This window comes from Diaphorina citri, unplaced genomic scaffold (genome assembly GCF_000475195.1).
Source record: "Diaphorina citri unplaced genomic scaffold, Diaci psyllid genome assembly version 1.1 scaffold1852, whole genome shotgun sequence".
Taxonomy (NCBI): Eukaryota; Metazoa; Arthropoda; class Insecta; order Hemiptera; family Psyllidae; genus Diaphorina; species Diaphorina citri.
Genome location: NW_007379278.1, coordinates 1 through 5,834, shown reverse-complemented (window position 1 = coordinate 5,834; position 5,834 = coordinate 1). Strand labels below are relative to the sequence as shown.

Genomic DNA, 5,834 nt, shown 5'->3' with positions numbered 1-5,834 from the left:
TGCTTCATAGGAATATTGTTTATTGGTCCACATAATCTCGTAAACTCACATTACAGTTCAGCAGCCCCCATATCTAACTAAATAGCAACAGGAACACCCTAACTATCTATTAGTTCCATCGGAGAAATGCAACATCTTCATTGGTCAGGAGAGATCCATTTGGTAGAGACATCAGCATGAGAAATTTGACGGAGGCATCAGCATGAGAAATTTGACGGAAACATCAGCATGAGAAATTTGACGGAGACATCAGCATGAGAAATTTGACGGAGACATCAGTATGAGAATATTGACCACTAGGTGGTGAGACATCAGCATGAGAAATTTGACGGAGACATCAGCATGAGAAATTTGACGGAGACATCAGCATGAGAAATTTGACGGAGACATCAGTATGAGAAATTTGACGGAGACATCAGTATGAGAATATTGACCACTAGGTGGCTATGAGAAATTTGACGGAGACATCAGTATGAGAAATTTGACGGAGACATCAGTATGAGAAATTTGACGGAGACATCAGTATGAGAAATTTGACGGAGACATCAGTATGAGAAATTTGACGGAGACATCAGTATGAGAATATTGACCACTAGGTGGCATTTGGGGCACATGCCACCCAGCTAGTCAGCAATTGCTAACCTAACCCATCTTGGAGAGTAGGGAGGTTGTTGCTGGTTGTCCCACCGGACTTAGCCCAGCATGGTTGGGCGGTGCATTCCGACAGAATGACAATCCATATCCATACACAAGAAGCCTGCAACAAATTCACCCGAATTAGTTACAAATGAAGAGAAGAGACCATGTGGTTTCAAGTTTCCATGAACTCCAACCCAATTTCACTGAAAGTTGATACTTTCAGGATATCTCAAAAGAACCACCATTTGAAAGGAAATGTACATGGGGAGTTTTATTCCAGGCAGGCCCCCTTGCCTACTGCCTTACTGTACTTATGTACATGGGGAGTTTTATTCCAGGCAGAGGTATTGTTTATTTTAAAATTGGTCAGTATCACGCTGTCGGACCTTGGCGTGTAGATTCCTGCTACCTCAGGACAGACTGGTACGAATGGATCGTATATGTTTCCATATTATTCAACCCTTCCAATACTTGCTAAAATGGGAGCAAGTGTAAGAGGAAGGTAGGCAATCTCTTTATCTCGGGCGGCATGTGTGCCTCTGTGGTGAAGCCAGGTTGGTTGCTCGCCGCACAGGGTGGCGCCAGTTTTTCTGTGGTCTTTGCGATGATGACTCTTAACTCTTTGTGTCGCATAGACCATTTGAGCGGTGATGGGTATATTTGGCCGTAATGTCATGGCCTTGCTGAGCCACGCGTGAAGGTGCAGTAACGGTCCACGGGTCGAGACAGGAATAGTGTTGACCACGGTGGAGGTGGCAGCAGCGACATCTTTGATAATGCGTTCTTCAACTGCCAATGGGTCGAGGTCTGCTTTTAGGCGACTGGCAGCCCTCTCATTCCAGAGGCTTCTGGTCTTGGCTTTTACCATACTGAAACGCTTCTCCTAGTTGCGGGCTCGGGAATTCTTGAGCTTAACCCCTTCGCCGGCACTCTCGGCGGTGTTTGTAGATACCAACTCGTTATTCATATTGAAATAGAAAGTAGGATAATTATAAAGAAAGAAAAGATTTTTGAATAATCGGTTATTTCCCCTGAACACAGTTAACTATTTTTGTACCCTAGCTGTACATTTTCTAGCTGTGAGATGTTATTAATAAAATTGTTTATTTTAGTGCGTAATAAAATAATATGTAATAAGGCAGCCCTCGCGAACGCGAGTAGGTTCTGCCCTATTGGGGTAATGGACGAGGTGCTAAAAGGAGAGAACGGATTAGTACATGAATGGAATATTAATATAGTACACTAGGCGGCAGGCCAAGGGGCTGAAACCTTTCCTCGAGGGGCACACGGGTCGAGCGCGGCCAAGGAAGTATAGGGGGAAAAGGGTTATGAGTTGTAAAATATGAGAAGGGAGACACTCACCCGGAATAAGACGCGGCGCCGTCGAACGTTGCTTTTGTGGGTGCGATTGACCCTGGTCTTGGGTTCCGGTAGCATGGGAGCAACGTTGACAGGAGTGTTCATGGTGATGGCTTGACTTGAACTGATTGAATAAGAGAGAGGGCGAGAACGAGACCGCAGCGAATATTATGTTATTTACGACAAGTTAAACATGGTAGAGAAACAGAAAGCACACGTTTAACTAGTAGAGGCCCTATCTAACTTTGGTCGCACGTGCTGACCGTCTTCTGCACGTGCGCGGGAAACCGCGCGCCTGAAGAAGACGGGAACCGAAGTTCTCTGCGTCTAACGAAGGATGACTCCTTCTGGCTCTTCGACTGGCCCGTCAAGTCACCGAAATCTAAGGACGAGGGTTCCCGTTTTACAGGGACACCGGGTCGGCACTTAGATTCCAGAAACTAGACTTGGGGTACCGGCGCAGGACGAGGGTTCCCGTTTTTCAGAGTCACTTTTATTCCAGACAGGCCCCCTTGCCTACTACCTTACTGTACTTATGTACATGAGTTTTATTCCAGGCAGGCCTTCTTGCCTACTGCCATACTGTACAGACTATACATGGGGAGTTTTATTTCAGACAGGATACTTATGTACATGGGGAGTTTTATTCCAGACAGGCCCCCTTGCCTACTGCCTTACTGTACATATGTACATGGGGAGTTTTATTCCAGGCAGGCCTTCTTGCCTACTGCCATACTGTACAGACTATACATGGGGAGTTTTATTTCAGACAGGCATAGTACTGTCGATTTTTCTGTATTATGCTCTCTAAGCTCTCAATTTGCAAAGATTGCAACCATCTCAGCTTTTGATCTGGATCTTGCGGCATGTGGAAAAATAACTTATTAGCATTTTTTCTATATTTGTTATATTTAGTACAGTTAGGTACCACACAGTTCACGATTAAATAATAACAAAAAATCAAGCGCAAACACCGCGATCCAAAATTGAGCTGCAAACGTAAACGGTTCCTATCGCCGGCATCTGTTATCCGTATTTTGATATGGCTTCAGTTTTACCTGGTTACACGAAACTCCGCAAGAAAGCGCCACTATCGTACGTGAAATTTGATGTGACGTCTTCGCGTACGGGAGCGTATGCCGTCGCGGTGGATGTGTATCATAAGTAACACTCGCTTCCCTCGGAGTTTTATTTCAGGCAGACCCCCTCCGAGGCAAATCCCGAACCCTATCTATGATAGAGCCGGGCGAGTAGCTCATTGCCACAGGTTGGTCTGAAACATTTGCCGAGATCCAATGGGATGATCGGAGACTTTGTTCGAACATCTCCATTGCAGCTCGAAGTGCGAGACATTTCTTCCATTGGTTGTCTCGATTACCTTGGGCAGGTAGCAGCTCAAAGGTAATACAATATTTAGCCATTTTAGAAACGGTTTGTAACGTTGGTTTGTAAACCCTGTAAACCATAGGGCGACTATAAAATAGTTGTCCTGAAGGCAAACACAACACTCAGAGTGACCACCCTTAATATTTCCCAAACGTGTTTCGATTGGCAAATATTTCAACGGGTTACTTTCTGGTGTCCTCGTGTTGACCCAGCACCTGAATGGGAAGTATTGTATCTCTTCTTGCCCATATGATGAGAGAGGCATATCCCGAACCCTATCTATGATAGAGCCGGGCGAGTAGCTCATTGCCACAGGTTGGTCTGAAACATTTGCCGAGATCCAATGAGATGATCGGAGACTTTGTTCAAACATCTCCATTGTAGCTCGAAGTGCGAGACATTTCTTCCATTGGAAGAATTGTCTCGATTACCTTTGAGCAGGTAGCAGCTCAAAGGTAATACAATATTTAGCCATTTTAGAAATAGTACTTCGTGCTGTCGCAGAAATTGCTTTAATTAAAGGCTACATAAATTAAACCCCTCCTTCGTCGTCAACCAAACTGCGGCATGTGGAAAAATAACTTATTAGCATTTTTTCTATATTTGTTATATTTAGTACAGTTAGGTACCACACAGTTCACGATTAAATGGTAAAAAAAAAAATCAAGCGCAAACACCGCGATCCAAAATTGAGCTGCAAACGTAAACGGTTCCTATCGTCGGCATCTGTTATCCGTATTTTGACATGGCTTCAGTTCTACCTGGTTACACGAAACTCCGCAAAAGAGCGCCACTCTGGTACGTGAAATTTGATGTGACGTCATCGCGTACGGGAGCGTATGCCGTCGCGGTGGTTGTGTAGTTATCCTCATAATAATAATAATAATAATAATAATAATGATAATAATAACATAATAGACTGTTAATCTGCATCACATTTTCAAAGATGTGTTTCGGAGAAAAAAATACAGTGGAATATTAAAAAAAAAGATGTCCGAACTCTTCCCGAACTACTACAACCACTACTTCATCGATTTATGCAGACACTTACCGTTCCTGAGGTTGAGGGACCATCACCAGCGGCAGCGGGTAGATGAGGAATCTGTTGAGAGAATATGAGGGGGAAAAATCAGGCTCCCAGGGAAAACTATGGTATTTTTCAGAAAAATCTGTCCCACTCCCGAGCGCCCACTTCATCTAGTACCTGTCCACGTACTACTGCTAAGAGAACGGAAGTAAGGCGGAAGAACTCAAGGTTCTTATGTCCACCCATTCGCCAGTTCCTTGCTAAACGAAAGCATCAAGACTCGATCCTCGACTTAATGATCTCATCTAGTCCACCGGGCGAAGTGAAAATGACTGGATGTCCCATTTCCAAGAACGGGATCTGTCTCTCGGCCATCCATCTGTGAGCATATGAAGCATCAGTAATGTGAATGCTTCCATCTGTCACAGTGACCCTTCCGATGTAGGTCGTTTCACCCATCTTGATCTCCCCGATACAGGATAGATTCTTTGCGCAGCAAAGGACGCAATCATCTTTTCCCACTCTCAGTAGAGTATCAAAGGCTAGGCTCCCTGACACTAACAAGCGGCGCCTGTAGTGCCATGGGCATTCTACAAAATACCTTGTTGTCCTCTCGGAATCTCTTGAAGTCCTTGTTGCTAGCCTCTTGTGCTTCTTCTGAAAGATTGTTGGTTCGGTTTATGAATTTCCAGGTGGATGGGTGTCCCTTCTGGTCAAAACTTCGCTTTAATGTGGAATAGAAGCTTTCAACCAAGCTATTGGTTTGGTTGTTATGCCATTAAAGCACTCAGTATTATACGAGTACTTCATGAAAACTTCTGGGCTACTTACAATCCCCAAAGGGGATGCGTCTCTGAAATATTCTAAGGGAGAGAAGAACGTGCACATGTCTTTAGATTCCTCATCTAGGCTAATCTGATTGAACCCATCTTTCAAATCTACTTCTGAAACTACTTTCTTTCCTACTAGTTTTGTTTTAATTTCCTCCAATGTTGGGATGTAGTATTACCCTAATGGGGCAATTGCAAATCTCCGTTCCAATAGAGTTTGGTTGAGGGTTCCAATAGCGAAATCCTCAACACTCAACCAATGTTCTACCAGTGCTGGATTGTAGCTGAAAGCTTCAAATTTAACTTTGTGACTGACTATCATCATGACTGTCATTGTACATAGTGTGTAATTTTTTTTATACTCAATGAACCATGAAGATACACTGTTCTAGATTTCTGTCTCTTGTAGGGACTTTCTGAACCTTTCAAATGAATTCACGAACTTTCTGTTTTTTCTCAATGCTTTTGTGGCTTTTTCTATGCCCACCTCTCTCCTCCCTGATGTGTTTTCCATTCGCATACGTTTCTGCGCAGTTCTTTCTGCTCCTCCGCTAGCGCGCTTGCATAGTGGCGCTACCTAACGGACGAAAAAA

General features: G+C 44.0%; 1 long non-coding RNA gene across 1 annotated transcript; it reads left to right on the top strand.

Annotated features, from left to right (window-relative positions):
* The first annotated feature begins 310 nt into the window (after positions 1-310).
* LOC113470819 lies at positions 311-3,425 on the top strand. Its single transcript, XR_003393736.1, has 3 exons — positions 311-440; positions 597-983; positions 2,655-3,425. It is a non-coding gene; the product is annotated as an uncharacterized LOC113470819 (long non-coding RNA).
* The last annotated feature ends 2,409 nt before the right edge of the window (positions 3,426-5,834 follow it).